The sequence below is a fragment of the Periophthalmus magnuspinnatus genome, chromosome 20 (genome assembly GCF_009829125.3).
Source record: "Periophthalmus magnuspinnatus isolate fPerMag1 chromosome 20, fPerMag1.2.pri, whole genome shotgun sequence".
NCBI classification, from domain to species: domain Eukaryota; kingdom Metazoa; phylum Chordata; class Actinopteri; order Gobiiformes; family Gobiidae; genus Periophthalmus; species Periophthalmus magnuspinnatus.
The window spans coordinates 21,580,130-21,600,560 of NC_047145.1; positions in this window are offsets into that span (position 1 = coordinate 21,580,130).

Below are 20,431 nucleotides of genomic sequence, written 5' to 3' on the forward strand. Positions count from 1 at the left end.
GTGGGCAGGGCCGGATAAGGTCAACAGAACAGGTTTGTTTGTTGATTAAAAGAAAACAAATGACTAAACCTTTTATACCAAAAAACATAATTCTATTACTCATACAACTCAGTGTTATTCCTGAGAACACTGTGTTAGTCACTCTATGGGTCCTCTTTAAATCTTTGACTCTATGGGTTTCTCTTTAACTGTCACTTTATGGGTCCTCTTTAAATGTCTGCGCTCTATGGGTCCTCTTTAAATCTGTGACTCTATGGGTCCTCTTTAAATCTGTGACTCTATGGGTCCTCTTTAAATGTGTGACTCTATGGGTCCTCTTTAAATCTGTGATTCTATGGGTCCTCTTTAAATGTGTGACTCTATGGGTCCTCTTTAACTGTCACTCTATGGGTCCTCTTTAAATCTGTGACTCTATGGGTCCTCTTTAAATCTGTGACTCTATGGGTCCTCTTTAACTGTCACTCTATGGGTCCTCTTTAAACATGTGCACTCTATGGGTCCTCTTTATTTCAGGGAGTTACTGCGGCCCTATACTCCACCCAGAGCCCTTAAGCTTTTCTGTGGTAGCTCACAGACGATGGAACAGCGCCCTCTGCCTGTCAGATCCTCTCAGTCTTTAACACAGTTTAAGACTAGACTGAAAACCCACCTCTTCTCCCTGGTATTTAACACTAGACATGATATACAGGTGTTTTATTGTTCTTTCCTGTGTTTGTGTTATCTGTATATTATTGGTTTTTTTTCTGAAGTTGTTTTAAATGCACCATAGAAATAAACTTGAATTGAAACTACTCTGCTTTTCAAAATCAAGATCAAATTCATCTTATATTATACCGATATATAAATCTTCAAAAAGACCAAACTGGTTTATGATCATTTCAGATAAAAACCAAAGTTAACTCATATTTCCTGACTCAAATTTGATCTTTAAGTTTCAATAAAACACACATCTTCATCATTTTTCTGCAACAGGTCCCTAAAATGTCTCCTTTTCCCTGTCCCCTTCTTCTTCGTCCTCCGACCCTCTCCTCTTCCTCCACCCCTCTCAGACTCATTACCCCACCCGCCCATGTAAACTCCAAACGTGGATATCTCCCTCCTCGTATAATCGGATGGCCATCTGCTAGACTGAGCCACTCTCCCCGCAAAGCGCCCGCGGCAGGATGTTTATCTGCCTCTCCTCCTCTCCTCCTCTTTTCTCTCCTCCCTCCAACTCCTTAAAGCTCGCGCTACAAACCCGACATCATCATCTGCGTTACAATTAGCGCAGGTGCCGTTTGCTGTAAAGTGATCAGGAGAAATGGGAGCGTGGAGGAGGAGACGAGGACAATGAAATCGAGATTCGGGGGGGGATTCGTGGGGGGATTCGTGGGGGATTCGTGGGGCTTGGACCGCGGCCTCTTTTGCAGGAGAAAGTCGTTGGGCGTTGATTAAAATTTGTGTAGGAAGAGGAGTCCTGGCACAGACAGAGGGTCTTAACAGCTGTCTAGTGGCTTCTACACACACTCTAAGCGGAAATGTTACGCTCTCGGTTTGACAAATGAGTTCGGAGAGCGGCGTTGGGCGATGTGCTGACGGATTCAGGGGTTGTCGTACAGAAGGTGGAGGTATTTTAACGCGATGAGGTTAGAGACGGCTTTTTGGTGGAGTATGTACGGTATATATGTATATATATGTATATATGTATGTATATATGTAACGCGATAAACGATAATATTCAAATGAGTCTATGGCACCGAAACAACTAAAATAAAACAGGATTATCCCAATAAAAACATATTTAAATGGACGGGATCAGACGCCTGTCTCACAGCTTCAGGAAGAATGTTCCAGGTCTGAGCTGCAGAAAACTGAAACACTGGTTCAACATGTTTAGTCCTGGTTTAGTTCTGTTTTAGTCCTGGTTTAGTCCTGGGTTAGTCCTGGTTCAGTCTTGGTTTAGTCCTGGTTTAGTCCTGGGTTAGTCCTGGTTTAGTCCTGGTTTAGTTCTGTTTTAGTTCTGGGTTAGTCTTGGTTTAGTCCTGGTTCAGTCCTGGTTCAGTCTTGGTCTAGTCCCGGTTTAGTCCCGGTTTAGTCCCGGTTTAGTCCTGGGTCAGTCCTGGTTCAGTCTCGGTCTAGTCCCGGTTTAGTCCCGGTTTAGTCCCGGTTTAGTCCCGGTTTAGTCCCGGTTTAGTCCTGGTTTAGTCCCGGTTTAATCCTGGTTTAGTTCCGGTTTAGTCCCGGTTTAGTCTTGGTTTAGGTTTTAGATAAACGATACTATTGAAACGATTTTATGGCACTGAAACAACAAAAATAAACCAGGATGATCCTTTTTAAACATACTTAAATAGACTGGATCATTAAAAGACGTGAGCTACAACAAAAACACAACCAAATGAAGAAGTAATTAGCCGTAAAAGTGACTTATTCAACACTTTACAGCTCAAATTTTAGTGTAATCCAACAAAAATAACAAAAGGCAGATTTAGACTTAGGATCTCTGTATGTGATTTCTAAACTGCGGTGTTTCCCGAGCGACTCTGAGCTGCTCCGTCGTATCATAAACTCGTAACCACAAAACATCAAGACGCAAACTCACGAAATGGCTGGAATAATTTAAAGACGATTTCATGATTCATCTTTTGTGAAGTTCCATATTATCCTTTAGAATGTGTCCCCTGTAAATCCTGACCTCCAGTCCACAAGATGGCGCTGTTGTCCAGTTTGAAGTGTTCTTTAAAAGTAAAAAGGCAAGTAGTAGTAGTAGTAGTAGTAGTAGTAGTAGTAGTAGTAGTAGTAGTAGTAGTAGTAGTAGTAGTAGTAGTAGTAGTAGTAGTAGTAGTAGTAGTAGTAGTAGTAGTAGTAGTAGTAGTAGTAGTTCCTCACGTGTGTCTCTTTACATCCACACAGTGAGGATCAGGCTGAAGCTGCTGCAGATTCGCGATAACGACTCTACTTCCTGTGTCGTTTTTCTCCAGCCTTCTGTGCGTTAAATGTATTTATCTGAACCATGGTACCACATTTCAGAATAATAATAACAATAATTACACAGTTTTGACTTGTATCTGAAGTAAAAGTGGATTGATCTGATCTTTGGAAACACTTTAAAAACAGGAAACAGCTGACGCCAAGTGCACGCGCAACTTTTAGCTTGTGGTGTGCAGCCTCTTCACTGTCATATTTTTGTGCTTTTGCAAGTTAAAAGATTCTTTCCGATTTTTTTGCAAAGGGGAAAAGGCCAGAAAAGGAGACTAAAACCTCCAAGAAAGAGCATTAAATTTAACAGACAACACCAGGAGTCCTACGTAAAATACGGGTTTGTCGCTACAGGTGACTCCAGAAAAGCGAACGAGGCAACGAAACCTTCAAAACTTCTCCGACACATGGAAACTAAGCACTCGGGATTAAAAGATAAACCTTTAGATCAAACATCATCGCTGCTTTCAACATACATCAGGAAATACGCCAATTTTTGTGAGTTTTATGGATGTACATCGTTATTTGTTGAATCTTTTCTGACAGGAGGACAAACAACCGAGGAGGAAGTTTCTACACACAACACGGTAACGCCACACTAACATTAAACTTTCATATTGCCGTTGCGGGCCACAAAATATCATCTCACGGGCCGCAGTTGGTCCCCGGGCCATGAGTTTGAGGGTTTTTTTTTTAAAGAAAACAACGTGAACAAGAATGAAAGAAGAAACAAGCACAGGTCCTTCTGATTCTGATTCTTCTGATTCTATAATGAGTTGTATTTTTTGTGCACTTCATTTATTTTTGCGTAGAAAGTCCGTGAAAATAAAACCGACATTATTCCCGTCTGTGGTGCAAAAAAAGGTTGGAGATCTTTATTTTATGGCCACACTCCTCCAAAACAAGCAGCTTCTGGTAAATTTCTTTCTTTTTCTCTCCACATAACTCAAATAATCTTCAACTTTTTTACTTTAATTTTATCCGATTGGTCTTAAACGCTCAATCTCTCTGCTTTTTCAAACTCTTTCTGTTCATTATTTGTACAAACGTTTTACGGCACGGCCCCCAAACTTCTGAGCACGAGCTAAAATACGGGAGAATTAATGAGCAATATAACGTGAAGTGAGCGTCTCCATGGCAACAAGCAGATGCACTAATGTCGATCCCGCGACTTCAGTGACAGAAGTGAAGCGTCGTTAGCAGCAGGTGTTTGCTCTGTGTGAGTTTGAGATAAAGTCAACACGAGAGCAGAGAGTTTACACACGAAGACGAGACACTGGGGCCTGGAAAAGTGATCATGAAAACGTTTAAGAACACAGAATGTCTTTGATCAAATATAAACACGTAGCACTGAAGCGGCGAGGGCCTCAACGGCAAACTCTGCTCAGGGCCCCCTAAAGCCTCGGACTGGCCCTGCTCGTTCAAATGTGTTTTGATTCTTGTGTTAGTATTTTTCAGTAGAGAATGAAGTACTCAGTTTGGTTACTTAAGTAAAAGATACAGAGATAAAAAGCGTCTCAAGTAAAAGTATCACTTAAGTAAAAAAAAAAGTAATAATTTTTTTCCACTTAACCAGGGGCCGGGTCTAAGCAGGGATTCCCAGACTTCCCTCACCCCAGACGCTTCCTCCAGCTCCTGTAGCGGGACCCCGAGGCGTCCCAGGTCTGAGAGACATCGTCCCTCCACATTGTCCAGGGTCAAGCCCCGAGTCTCTTCTAGGTGGAACTAGTAAGTAAAATCTACTTAAGTCAAAGTATTGAAGTACATGTTTAACTTTTTTAATTGTTAAGTATTTCACACAAGTGTTGTTCATTCGATAAAGTGTAAATGTAGTGATATTGATTTAGAAATGACACATATTTTGTTCAACAGTAAAAACACAAATCAGCTTCTTATTTTTTCTTATGAATTTTGTGTTTTTATTTTGTATTTGCTCAAAGCCGAACCTTGAACCCTTAAACTTTCGTCAGGATATTTCGACAAACACGGTAAAAAACAACCCCCTCCAATCAGGTGAAAAGTACTTTTTACTTTAACATGGTGGACTAGAAAGTACAGATACTGCTCTCAAATGTACTGAAGTAAAAGTAAAACGTACCCACTGTAAAACGTACTTAAGCAAAGCACAGAAACCTAAAAATTCTACTACTTTCCTCCTCGTACGTCCACATGTCCACACGTATAGAGTCCTTACCGTTTGCATATGGAGCCGAGCCGGGGCCTGGAATATTCCGCAGCAGTCACTCATGAAGAGCAATTCTTAATAATAAATATCTAGCAAATAATGAATGTGCTGGTGGCTGCAGTTGTCTTCAGGGCATAAGATCTAATTTCCTCCCAATGTTTCATATCCCTGCTCCGGCATGTCGACACAGTCCATCATTACAGCCCAGTGCAGGTTCCTATCACTTTTATTTATTTTTCAAATCAATATATAAATCAAAGCCCTGGACAGATGAGATCCAATAAATTACCGATCGCTGGACAAATGGTGGATGTTAAAAGAGCGGCGGCGGCGGTGGTTGGCGGTGGTTGGTGGTTGGCGGCGGTTGGTGGCGGTTGCGGGGACCAGGATCCCGGGGGAGGTGCTCGCCGCCGCCTGAAACACACACTAAACGTCATTTTAAATCAAGGATAAGTTGAATATTACTCAGTGGTGTTTTTAATACAAGGGGAGAATCTGAGCGGCGGAAAATGTGAGCGCGTGTCTCATTGTGTCTGTTCTGGAGTAAATCAAACGAGCCGAGATACCGTGTGTGTGTGTGTGTGTGTGTGTGTGTGTGTGTGTGTACGACAACCTTCTGCATTGTTTTAATTATTTGCATATACTTTACATGTATTATTACCAAATGCATAAATGTATAAGGAGCCTATAGACGCGAGGCCAGTCCATAAATATGCAAAATCCTATGTATAACCTTTGCAGTACAGTATATAGACTTTATAATGTTACGCTGTTTATGAAGTCAAGTAACATTAATACGGGGAAAAACACTAAACTAAACTACTGCATGCACTATTATGTGATTTTTCTACTGCAGAATCTGTCGCCATGGAGATTGTTATTGCGTCAACTTAGTCATGTTTATGGTAAATAGTCACGTTTTTACACACTGCTTTTCTCTTTTTAAGCGCTTTAAATCAAGGAAACGCTCACATATTCACACACCGGTGTACAAACACAGTGTCTTGCCTAAGGACACGGTGACAGAGTTCGTGTTTGTGAGCTGGAATCGTACCGCCAACCTTCAAATCACTGAACAAACGATCTATCAACTCAGCTACTGTCGATTTGTCTTGTGTTTATTCAGTTATAGATGTTTTTATTGCTACAAAATACATTAAAAATGTTCCCAGGCTAAACCAGGACTAAACAGGACTAAAGCAGGACTAAACCAGGACTAAAGCAGGACTAAACTAGGACTAAACTAGGACTAAAGCAGGACTAAACTAGGACTAAACTAGGACTAAACCAGGACTAAACCAGGACTGAACCAGGACTGAACCAGGACTAAACCAGGACTAAACCAGGACTAAACTAGGACTAAAGCAGGACTAAACTAGGACTAAACCAGGACTAAACCAGGACTGAACCAGGACTGAACCAGGACTAAACCAGGACTAAACCAGGACTAAACCAGGACTAAACTAGGACTAAACTAGGACTAAACCAAGACTGAACCAGGATTAAACTAGGACTAAACCGGGTCTAAACTGGGACTAAACCGGTACTAAACCGGTACTAAACCAGGACTGAACCAGGACTAAACCGGTACTAAACCAGGACTAAACCGGGACTAAACCGGGACTAAACCGGGACTAAACCGGGACTAAACTAGGGCTAAACCAGGACTGAACCAGGACTAAACCAGGACTAAAGCAGGACTAAACTAGGATTAAACCAGGACTGCGTTCTTACTGTTAGCGTGCTTGCCTCTCCACAGATCTGGCCTATGACTCTAAAGCGTCTGTGGAGTTGACAGAATTGATTTTTTTCAGTTTCTTTGACCTCGTCGCATAATTTATTTGTCTTCATGGAGGTAGGTTAAGAAGTTTAATGCCGTACTGTGGAACATTTCAGGCAAAGTCACAGCGTCTCCCAGGGGTGAAAAGAAGAGACAGTGCACAGATACAGCGGCGTGCAGGTTTTTGTGTACGGACACTGTCTGAGTCACCCCTGAACTCATCCAAATGGAACAAAGACACGTTTGTGTTTGAAACGGCAGCAAAAGGAGCGATTCTGCTGTGAAACGGAGCGTTAAAAAGAACGACGGCGACGGTAAAGCACCTCCTAAAGACGCAACTGCCAAAACCGTGGACATCAACCTGCAGGGCCGTCGACAGAAGTTTGAGGTGCCAGGGGGGAAAAGCCTCACGTGGGCCCCCTGTAACATTAAGAAGAAAAAAAAAAAAGACTCTTTTGAACTTTTAGTCGTGTTATAATGTTGTTACCTCATCAAAAACAGACCTGGAGCTGTGTTTTGTTTCATTCACACATGTTTACGCTTTATTATTAGTCTGTGTACATCTTAAAATAGTCTGTTCCACCTTGTGATGTCATGAAGCTGTAGTTTTCAGCTACATTTACTTTTTTTTTTATTTAATGCAAAACATACAAACATAGTGACCAAACATATACAACAGTGACAAGTGGTGATAAGACACACAAGACACACAAGACACACGATGGTTTATGAACGTAGCAGCTATTTACAATTGTATGTGTCAAGTCGGTGTTTGTGTGTGTGTGTGTGTTGTGCGTAGGTGTGGGGGTGTGTGTGTGTGTGTGTTGTGCGTGTGTGTGTGTATCTGTGTGTGACATTTCTGTGATTTTGGAGGGTTAAGGTGAAGATCGGAGAGGACAGTGCCAGTACTAGTCATTCGTAAGTGAGAAAGGAAGGTATAGAGAATATAGATGGAAAGAAAGAAAAGAAGAAGAAAAAAAGAAAGAAAAGAATAAATGAATTAAAATAATAATAATGATAAGAAGAAGAAGAAGAATTATATAATACAATAACATTAATAATAATACCAGCTGCCTCCTCAGGGTTGGGTCGAGTTTAACAACTGACCTTCACCGATCACAACAACGAATTCACTTTTCACTTCACTTTTAGTATTATTATTACTATTATTGTTATGAATTTACTATTGTTGTTACTATTGTTATTGTGACTGTTATTGTTGTTACTGTTGTTGTGCTTGTTGCCACTGTTGTTCTTGTTATAGTTGTTGTTGTTACTGTCGTTCTTGTTGTTGTTGTTCTTACTACTGTTGTTGTTCTTGTTATAGTTGTTGTTGTTACTGTTGTTGTTGTTATAGTTGTTGTTGTTACTGTTGTTCTTGTTACTGTTGTTGTTCTTGTTGTTAGTGTTGTTGTTGTTGTTGTTGTTGTTGTTGTTACTGTCATTCTTACTACTGTTGTTCTTGTTGTTACTGTTGTTGTTACTGTTGTTGTTCTTGTTGTTACTGTTGTTCTTGTTGTTACTGTTCTTGTTACTGTTGTTGTTCTTGTTATAGTTGTTGTTACTGTCGTTCTTACTACTGTTGTTACTGTTGTTATTGTTGTTGTTATTGTTGTTTTCAGCTACATTTAACCTTTAGTTCAGTAAAGATTTGAAATTCCAGAGCTGAAATTATCCAAATGATTCTAGTGAAGGTGGTTGTGGTCTGTCGTCCCGGGCCCCGGGGAGTTAGGGGCCCAGAATTGGACCCTCTTCCTATTCATTTACATTCGTTGGGGGGCCCATGTGAGCTTTTTTCTTGCCCCGGGCCCCCACATTTCTGTCTTGGGGGCTGCGTTTGTGTCTCTAAATTGCTCACTTTCAGTCTTTTATCGCTCTAATTTCGTGTTAATTTGATGTTCCTGCAGCAGTCGGGAACAGAACAGGTTTAATCATGAGCTAATCTTATTTCACTTTTCAGATTTCAAAAGTTCCGACGTGTCTTTGAACGCACCGGTGTCTTTGTGTCGCTCTTTGCCTGCACACGTCCCTTCAGCTCGTGGGGATTCAGGAGGAAGCATTAGTTTAAGGCTGTAATGAGCTAATAAGGCCAGCCCATAATCCCATAATCGCATGTAAGCACTTTGACGGGCTCGTGATGAAATAATAACATTTCAGAGGGATAATTGTGGATATTATCGGAGCTTTTGTCCTGTTGTATTGACACATGACTGCGCCAAAGGTCAAACTGCGGTGAGGGACCAGACGAGCTGGGAGGAGTCTTCAAGTTTACTTTTTTGCATTTAACATAGACTGTACAGTGTATATAAACAGACATAGCTAACCTGCTAGCCACCACGGTCCAAACAGGAAGTGCCATTTTGGTCTTAAATGTTCGTATTAACGCGCTCTACGTGATCCTGGGGTTTTTATTTCACTTTTGTGTTTGTAAATCAAGATATGAACATTAAAAACAGACAAATCGGGCGCCGTTTTTCCCCCATTAGTGTTAAATCAGTGTTGCAGACGGGAAGGGGCGTTATCTTCAACAGCCTCGCTCCTGATTGGCTCTTTGGTTGCTATGATACTCGTGGTTGGGATTTCGAATATGGAGCGACAAATTCGCCGCTACAACTGCGTCGATGAGCTGCAGCTCCAGCCGGACAAGTTTGTACATGGACTAGACCCAAAGTGCATCTCCCACATATGAACCAGCTCACACTCTGAGGACTAAACCAGGACTAAACCAGGACTAAACCCGGACTGAACCAGGACTAAACCAGGACTAAACCGGGTCTAAACCAGGACTAAACCAGGACTAAACCCGGACTGAACCAGGACTAAACCAGGTCTAAACCAGGACTAAACCAGGACTAAACCAGGACTAAACCCGGACTGAACCAGGACTAAACCAGGACTAAACCGGGTCTAAACCAGGACTAAACCAGGACTAAACCCGGACTGAACCAGGACTAAACCAGGTCTAAACCAGGTCTAAACCAGGACTAAACCAGGACTAAACCAGGACTGAACCAGGACTAAACCAGGTCTAAACCAGGTCTAAACCAGGACTAAACCAGGACTAAAGCAGGACTGAACCAGGACTAAACCAGGTCTAAACCAGGACTAAAGCAGGACTGAACCAGGACTAAACCAGGACTAAACCAGGTCTAAACCAGGTCTAAACCACGACTAAATCAGGTCTAAACCATGACTAAACCAGGACTAAACCAGGACTAAACCAGGACTAAAGCAGGACTGAACCAGGACTAAACCAGGACTAAACCAGGTCTAAACCAGGACTAAACCAGGACTAAATCAGGTCTAAACCAGGACTAAACCATGACTAAACCAGGACTAAACCAGGACTAAACCAGGACTAAATCAGGACTAAACCAGGACTAAACCAGGACTAAACCAGGACTAAACCAGGTCTAAACCAGGACTTCTTTTATTGTTCTGTTTATGATATATTTGTACTAGGACAGTTCACATACTGTGTACTCCACAGTACTACAGCTGCGTATAACAGTACTAACAGAGTTTACACGCCCTACTCATAATGTACTTGTACTTCTATAAAAGCAAATAGAATTCTACGAAAAACTTCATTTGCACAAAAAGCCTTTTTATTATTCCCTCAAAGTTATGATTTAGCTTTACAAGATCTCAAAACGACGCTCTGCTTTACAACAATCGCTCCCGTGTCTTTTAACGCCGCGCAGCTGAACCCGGATCTCATTTAAAAACAATAGCGCCGCAGAAGGCAGTCGCTCTAATATGGAGCATATAAAGAATAAATAATCCACTTGTCTGCATTGCCCCAACGCAAACCAATTTAACGCATCACCGGCACCCGCCTATTCATTTCCAGTAGAAGGAGAGCGCGGCGGCGGACGGGAGGGGGGGCGGCGCTGACGGTGGAGGAACAAGATGGCGGCTTCATGTATCACGATGGAGCTAAACGAGGCCGGACACACACTAGCAAACGCGTGAACATACTTGTAATGTCTCTTCTTACGCCGTACGGAAGCGGGTGGGTCTATAAACATAATGACGGTGAATTAATAAGGCAGGACTACGGATCCCGCGCCCCATATGTGACGCGTAGCCCGGGGCGGCGGCGCTGATAAAATGCCCCCCTCATCCCTCAGGCTTTTACCGCTTCTCCTATATAGCTGCTTTAATTAGGCACCCACCTGACCCCTCCCTTGTTTTCCCAAATAAGCAAATATGGGCGGGGCTAGAGCAATAATATGTTTGGCGTCGATCCAGAGCGCAGGTCGCGGCATGGGGGGGGGGCGGAAGTGGAGAACGTAGGGCCATAAATCTAGAGGTATTTGGACCAAAGCCACTCGCTGTCCCGTGTTAGACTGTAGATTACTGTTTTTTTGTGGGTTTTTTTGCACAAGAATAAGTTTGTTTTGTGTTTTTTGTACTTTTTGCAGACCACGTTTGGCAGCGCTATCCGGGTTTTATCAAAGTGTTGCATAACGGCGCATCGCGGGAAGGTGTGATGGAGTTGGGAGAGGTCAGCAGGGGGCCACGCTGAGCCGGTTGAGACGGTTTGGCACGAAAACGTATAGAATTAAACTTAAACTAAACTCGTACGTGCGTAATTTGTGTTTGAAACTAATTTAAAAGGGCAGAACACACTATTTTCTGCAACGTTTTGGAGTTGAAACACGTCTGTACAAGCGACCGTGGCTCAGTTGGTAGAGTTTTTGACACAGATGTAACAGTTGGTAACGTTCAGAACTAAATCTAACTTTTTTTTTTTAACCTGAAATGGATAAAAATGCGGTGCTTCTGTAAAAGTTTCAGTCCTTTATGTTGTTTTTTTTTTCCTTTCGTGTTTGTTTTCGATGTGACCGGACCGTGCTTCTCTCTGATTGGTTAATCCGCTTTTCAGATCCACTCGTCTTTATAAAGTTTCGTCAAAGCGAGCAGTTTTGTTCGGACAGGTAAGAGGGTCACGTTCTCTGTCCTCGAGTTTATGTTTTTGTTATTTAACTGAACAGAAAGATGTGACCTTGAAGTGATTCTGCTGCACAAACTCAGATGTTCAAATTGTCTCTGTCGTGGTGACGTTCGGTGGATTTGTTTTAAACTAAAGTCGATACAGTGAAGTTCTTTTTCTGGACGTAAACCCTGTGCTCTGTTTACACCTGCACATAAACACATGACAGGACGGTCCGTGGTTCTGTCTCTGGTCTGACGCTCCTCTTCATCATCACTGCTGCCATCTGATGCTCCTCTTCATCATCACCGTCCTGACTTCCTCTGATTAGAGTCTGGGGACATTTGAGACAGTTCAAAAGAGCTGAGATGGGAGACAAGCCCTAAAGACATAATGTCTCTGTTTTCCTGATATTAATTAGCGCTCCCCTGTTAGTTAGCGTTAGCAGCAGCAGCAGCTCCAGTGTGAGCAGGACTGAGGCTGCGGCTGGAGCCAGACTCGCCTCTGTAGCTTCAGGCTCTGAGTTGTGAGCCACTGGATTTGGACTATTTTTAACAAAATCCTTTTATGGACAGATAAATCTGATTTTATGCAAGAAGAGTCTCATGGGTTTCAATTAACTGGGGTCACGCTGCAGATCTATCACACAAAGAACGAGGGAAGAGGAGAGAAAGAACGACAGAGGAGAAGATGGAGGAGAAAGGCTTTAATTAATGCGCTCTAATTAAACATTTGTGCAATGCATTATCTGCACTGTTTTCACGATGAGCCACCGATCCCTAACTGTAAACACCCCCCCCCCTCACACCCACACCCGCCCTCACCCGCACCGCAGCCGTGTGAGTGTTGTTTAGAGATTACATCACGCCTGTTAATAATGCACAGGCTCCTTTTAGCTCCAGTCTTCCTCAGTGGAAGATAAAAAGGACATTTGTGATACAGAATATAGTTTATTTCTCCCACTGGCCCCTGGGAGCCTCTTAAAACATCCACTAAGTACAGTGATTTGTTGGTGGGAGGTGGAGGGAGGGATGAGGGGGGGCAGGGGGCGGGTGGGGGCAGGTGGGGGCGGGTGGGGGCAGGTGGGGGCAGGTGGGGGCAGGTGGTTGTCTCTTCAGTGTCTCCTTCAAACTAATTCGATCCTAAAACATGTGACTCCTCCAGAAGAAACATCTGACTCTGAATCATGACACTGTGTTTAATCACGAACACAAGACTCAACATCCACTACACCTGAGGAAAAGAAGAGAAAGAGAGAGGAGGAGGGAAGGAGGGAGAGAAAGAGGGAGAGAAAGAGACACAGAGAAAGAAGGGGGACGGAGAGAATGAGAGGGAGAGAAAGAATCATGACACTATTTAATCACGACCACAAGACTCAACATCCACTACACCTGAGGAAAAGGAGGGAAAGAGAGAAGAGGAGGGAGGGAGGGAGGGAGAGAGGGAGAGAAAGAGACACAGAGAGAGAAGGAGGGATGGAGAGAATGAGAGGGAGAGAAAGAATCATGACAATGTGTTTAATCACGAACACGTCAACCACTACTTAACCTGAGGAGAGAAAAAGGAGAGAAAGAGAAAGCGAGAAAGGGAGGGAAAGAGAGAAAGAGACAGAGGGGGAGAGAACAAGAGAGAGAGAGAGAGAGAGGCAGGGAGAAAAATTGTCACATGTTTAGAGGAGAGATTGAGAGAAAGTGATGCAGAGAAAGAGACTGAGAGAAGGAGACTAAGAGGGAGACAAAGAGAGGGAGAGAAGGAGAGAGGTAGAGAGGGAAAGAGGGAGAGAACAAGGGGGAGGGCGAGAATGAGAGGGAGAGAACGTGTCACACATTTAGAGGAGAAAGGGAGAGACGGAGAGTGGCGAAGAAAGGGAGGGAGAGAAAGATGGAGTGAGAGGGAGAGATGGAGTGAGAAAGAGGGAGAGAAAACATGGAGAGGAAGAGAAAGATGGGGGAGAAAAAGATGTCTAGAAAGAGAAAGAGAGAGTGGGAGAGAGAAAGACGAAGAGAAAGATGGAGAGAGAAAAAGAGAGCGAGAGAGATGAGGCGTAGGTCTGAAACTCCTAACAGCTTGAAAAGTGTTTGCTCAAAGGCACAACGGGACAGAGAGAGTCTCACCTGAGCCGTGTCCTGTCCGTGTCCGTGAGGCGTTTTTAACCTGATACTTTCGAACTAAACTGAAAAGTAAAAGTATTTTTTATTGATAGCTGCACGTCACACTAACGAGCAGCGGATTTTTAAAAATTTCAGACCAAAACGACGACGCGACGCTGCCGAATCCTACGAGCATCACCGATTAAGAAAATAAAACTGGAGAAGGAAAGCGCGGACGTCACAGCGGGCGGGGACAGGTGGAGGTGAAAACGGGGATTTATCGTCAAAATGGCGTGTTGAAAATAAGCGATTAAAGATTACACAAATATGAATCACTCCAAAATACAACTTTGAGAGAATAAACGAGAAGGAAACAACTAGAACGTGGATGAAAAACCCTGAAAAGTCCATTTTGCAGAAACGATTTGACTTAAACATGGACCTTAGCGCAGGGTTCACACTGAGCATGCCCAGTACGTGTCCTTCATTACAGATCTAACCTTGATGCCTGATTTCTGTCCATCCTTTTGTCTCCCCTTCCCTCCGTCTATGTGTGTGTGCATGTGTGTGTGTGTGTGTGTGCGCGAGCAGAAACGACTTAATGTGATATTTCAACATATTTTTCTACTCATAACTGCGAAGAGAAGATCGCCGGGTCCAGACAAATTATCCAAATTAATTTCTAATATCAAACCCTTGCTTCTTTTTATTGAAGGCTGCAGTCGCCCTTGGAAACGCAGGGATAACGGCGCAAAAGAACGAAACTTAAAGCCACGAGATATTCATAAAACGCTTTAATAACAGCCCAGCGCCCTCTAGAGCACACCGGGGGGCGCCGTATCCGGGTCGAAATCGGTCCAGGCCATGGGAAGTTTTGACTAAACACGGCCGAGAAACAGGAAATGGGTTTAAAAAAAAAAAGTTTGCGGCGCGTTTCTATATATCGCTCTCCTCCTTTTCTCTAATTAAGGTCCCGCGTCCTCGTTAGGCGTGAGGGGGAGGAGCCGCCTTCAGCCACGGGCCCGGGTCAGAGCTGTTATGAGCATTGTGCGTATGTGGAGTATAAAGGGCTGACTCCAGGGGCCGACGTCGTGGAGGTCCAAGCTCCAGCTCAAAGTGTCCAATTAGCAGAGCTTCTTCTCACGGCCAGGGACGATAATGATACCAGACGCTTTGTGCTTCTAAAGCTTCGTAAAAAAGAGCTTCAACTTCTTGTTTTTGACGGTTCCGCGCTTAAAGGGCCCAAATTACGCTCATTTCTCATCTGTTATAATCTAATTTCCTCATCGCAAACACACCTGGAGTTGTGTTTTTTTGTGTTTTAGTCACATGTTTAACGCACAAACCCTGCAGATTTAGGCTGCGTAGTCAAACTGAAATTCCACCTTGTGATGTCATGAGGTGATACAGGAAGTGCTCCGTGTCAGGTGTGTACGACTGTGTTTGACTTTTACCTCGGAAATGTTTTGTAACTAGGAAATTTCGTGAGGTTTGCCTGAAAATTCTACACAGATGTTCCCTGTTAATACTGTCATTTCAAAATTCCGCTTAAACGTAGATCATCTTCGCTCTTTTTGTCCTGGCACTGAAGGAACAGTCGCCCGTGTGTTTTGGAAACGCTCGTACACGCAAATTTTAGAACTTTTGTAATGACATACTTCTGTTTGTGAGTAGAAAGCTTGATACAGACCTACAAATTAATGCAAAACATGTACTTTTTCGTGTTTTCCAAAGAGATATTGTAGCAAAAACATAAAAAAATAAATAAATATTGTATCCATTGCTGTAAGTTTTGCTTCTTCCATGGCTTCCCCCAAAATCGTGGAGCAGTTTTACCTGTGCAGATCAGAGTCGCTCCTCCTCTAGAGTCTTTTAAATCTGCTCTGCACACACATTTCTTCGCTTTGACTTTTAATACAATTTAAGATGTACATTTGTAGTATTTTTTTATATGTACTTAATGTGTTTTGTGATGCCGTTTCTTTCATTTTGCCCTTGAATCACTTTGAGCAGCTGTTGTTGTTGTTGTTGCTATAGAAACAACCCTGACATTATTTTTACATCATGAACAAAATGGAGCATTGAGGATGACGTGGGGGGTAGGGGGAAACGGACATTTTTGGTACAATGGCGTCTGGAAGGCAGGAGAATGTCACTATAAAACAACTGTGAAGGGAAATTATTAAAACCTCTTTGCATAATTGGAATACGCCTCATTTATACAGTATGTTGTGGAATGAAAGTAAAAACAAAGTAAAAGTAGTAAAGTTCTGTTACTGTACTCATGTTAACCAGATACTTTTTACTTCATTTCACTACATCTGAGAGCAGCATCTGTACTTTCTACTCCACTACGTTTCTGAACAGGACTGAAAAGTAAAAGTATTTTTATTATAGTTTGAGACCTGCTGAAAAGTCTGACGCTTCAGTTATTTACATGTTCATAATTTGCTCAAAAATATAACCACAAATACACAAAATAGATTTTTTTAAAATCATCACATTTGAAGCTTTATAAGACTCAAAATCTACACGAAATACTTTGACTTTTTACTCATTAAGGACATTTTTAAACAGGTGCTTTAATACTTTTTCTTAACCTCCTGAGACCTGGTGTCCTCATCTGTGGACAACACACTTTGTGTTGTTTAGGCCACAGTGCAATTTTTTTTAGAAGAACAGCAACAAGAACATGGTCAATTTTTAATATTTCTAAGGGTTTAGAATATTTATTTGTTATTTATTTTTTATAAAATTTTCTTCTTATTTTTATTTTATTTTTATTTATTTATTCATTTATTTATTTTTATTGTTTTAATTATTTTTATTGTAGTTAAATTTTTTTTATTTAATTTATTTATTATTTATTTATTTTTTTATTTAATTTTATTTGTATTTTTATTTAAAGACATATGTCTTCCTGCACCTGTCAGCAGCACAAATGAGACACATTGTTCCTAGAGACACAATTGTTTCTCATTTTGTTTTTTACACAAAATGTCTGTGTTCAAGCACTTAATAGTTTTTGCAAATAAAGTCCTACAAGAGCTCGGGTCACAGGAGGTAAAGTCGATGTTTTCAGGTGATATTTTTACTTTTACTTGAGTATTTTTTGCTTTAGTGACTGTACTTTTTCCACTTTTGCAGGTAGATAACTCTATCGTCACATACCGCTGCCTCCGCTCTCTCCTCGCGCGTGTAAACTGTAAACATCACTCATTATTTCCTCGTTAAATCATTACGGTGAGACAACACGGCGTCACGCATCAACTGCTAACTCTATGTTTAATCACAGAATCACCCAGGAGCCTACAGCGAATATCAACTAATACAATACCAACGTGTAATCAGCTAACAGGCGCTTCCTCGCACAAAGACGCCGCCGCCCGCAAACACGGCGGCCGGAAACGTGACTCAAAAGTGCTCTCGGGGACCGCGGGCTTTGTTGCACCCTGATTTTCTACTGTTTTGTGTCGTAACTGTGGGTGCTGCGCGGGCCGAGGGAGAGGCAGTAATTAAGGATTGAGGCAGGAGGATGTTCGTTAGATGCGGCGTCCTCGTTAGTGTAGTTGGCCGCTGAAGCCGGAGGTGGTGAAGAAACATGGACACATAATGAGATGCATATTGCCGCCGAAGCAGGGGACCCGGCGCAGGGCTGTACAGACAGAAAATGAGCGATCGGGCAAATGGAGCGGCTCCGGACTGTAGAAGTTACTGAGGAATATTTTAATAAAAGTCTGCGCTGAAAAATAGCTTTAATGAAATGAACGAAATCGCGGCATCGTTTAAGTTGTCACTGTCACTGGCTCGTGTAGGTCGGTTTTTTGGGGTGAAACTTTTCCACCTTCGAGGCGTTTTTGACCATTTTGAGGACTCCTGATGATTAAAAGGATGTCATATTTTTGTCTAGAGTTGTTAATCGCTATGGCAACGGTGCTAATTTTTGCTAAATGCCGAGGTTTTTCATCAGCTCAGATAACAGTAGCTCCATTCATCCATCCGTTTTCTTCCTCTTATCCGGGGCCGGGTCACGGGGGCAGCAGTCCAAGCAGGGACTCCCAGACTTCCCTCACCCCAGACGCTTCCTCCAGCTCCTCCGGTGGGACCCTAAGGCGCTTCCAGGCCAGCCGAGAGATGTAGTCCCTTCAGCGTGTCTTGGGTCTTTCCCCGGGACCTCCCTGAGCAGATGCCCGAGCCTCAGCTGCTCCTTTCGCTGTGGAGGAGCAGCGGTTCTACTCCGTCACATGGGATGAGCTCGGAGATTTCAGTACGTTCATTTTGTAGAAGATAAGTTGGCACAAAATGGTAAAAGTGAACGTAGAAATTGAGATGAGAGGTTAAGTGTCTTGCCCAAGGACACAACAACGGCAGCCATTTGTGGGAGCTGGGATCGCACCGCCAACCTGTGGGTCAGTGGATTTGACCGTTCAACCGATAATATTTATGTCTAGAGCGGGATTTGAACCTCCAACCTTCAGATCAGTGGACAAACACTCACCAACTTTCTGCGTTTATGTGAAACGTTATAACTTGTATGAATAAAAATGGTGGATAATGAAATAAACTAAACTTTTCTCATATGCTTTATTAAAGTGCACTGTGTAACTTTTCTGCTGGGAGGCCTGCCACCTGCTTGTTTCCGTGGAGATGTTACTGCTTTGCCTGGAAGGTTCCACAGTCTGGCATTCGACTTCTCTATCTATGTGTTTGTTCATTTACAGGTAGTTTTAATACCAAGAAAATTGAGAGCTCGCCTCTCCACAGATCTGACCTGCGTGCAACTTGGCTTGGTGACATAACCTTGGTCGTCTCTGTGGAGAAGTTTAAGCAGACAAAGCAATAACATCTCCATCAGAAAGGTTACAGAGTGGACCTTTAACATTAATATTATGGAGTTGTATCGTAAACATCAGCAGAACTAAAGACTGTTTATATAAATGGACGTAGCTAACATGCTAACGCCGCGTTACAAACAGGAAGTGATCATGTGCGCACTTCCGGCTCCATCAAATCTGGCTCCAATTCACTTTCCATTGAAAAACTGTGTCCCCTCTCTCTGTAACTGCTGCTGTCAGACTCATCATTTTGGTCTTAAATGTTTGTATTTCATTTCATTTTTGCATTTTCATTTATTTATTTATTTATTTCAAACACATGTATCAGGTAAACTTAAAGCACATTTCACAAATTTGTTCATATTTAACCTCGAAAATGAGTGGGAAGAAGAAAACGTATTAAATCCCACCTCTATCTTCCATTAGTACAGAGGTGTCAAACTCAAGGCCCGTGGGCCAAATGCGGCCCGCTACGTCATTTTACATGGCCCATGACAAGGTAAATTAAAAGGTACGACTGTCTTTAAATATCAGTTTATCAGGAGATACACAGTTACACAGACATTTTTTCATATCTATGCAAATCCATAATAGTAATAAATATAGAAACGGTTAATTAACAAGATTAAAAAGTTGTTGCATTTATTTTACAGTTACATGTGGCCCTTTGAGAGCAGCCATTTTGTCGATGTGGCTCTTTGTGAAAATGAGTTAGACATCACTGCATTAGGACATAAATTAAATGCTTTGTTTAAACTTCCCATTCAGGTGAAAAAATACACATATACATAAATATACACACATATATACACACATACATATCATATAAACATATATTACATAAACATACATAACGCAGTAAATCTTCATGTTCATATTAACCCGCTCTACCTTTTTCCCCGAGGTCCCTCCTGTTAGCGTTAGCGACAGGTTTGATTTACAGAGTTGCTAAGCGCCCGCTCCCCGCTAAACCAGTGGCGCGGACGAGAAGGGACGTTACCTCCAACAGCCTCGCTCCGGATTGGTTCTTCGGTTGCTATGATACTCACGGTCAGAAATCCAAATATGAAACTCAACTCCAAATTCACCGCTACACCTGCTCTAGCCTCGATTAGCTTCGTTTGACTGGAGCTGAACGCTGCGGATGACGTCGCACTCACTTAATCCACTTCTGTACGCAGTCTAAACACCGTGCGATATTGTGCATCAGGTGTCCCCCAAGTACCTGTACTGGGGCCGTTGAAAATGTCCCTCGATTAACATTATTGCGTTTTTATTGCTGCTTTTGCATCATTTTATTCACATAGACCTTGGACAATAAGCCAGACTACAAATCATTAATACACAGTGTAAGCAGCCAGCCATAGAGACACTGTAGGAGCTCACCTGCCCTGTGGCTAAAGCTAGCACACACGGACACACACACGGATGCAGACGCACACACAGACGCACACACTGATGCATAGACAGTCCTTTCCCAGCATGCTCCTCACCACCACGACTGAACAGGTAATCTCACTTAATCATCGCAGAGGTCACGGTGAACCGAAGCTAGGCCGTAATTGCAGCGAAAAGTGAGGGATGGTGAAGAGCGGAGGAGGAGGAGGAGGTGGTGGTGGTGGAGGAGGGAGGTGGAGATGAATGGAG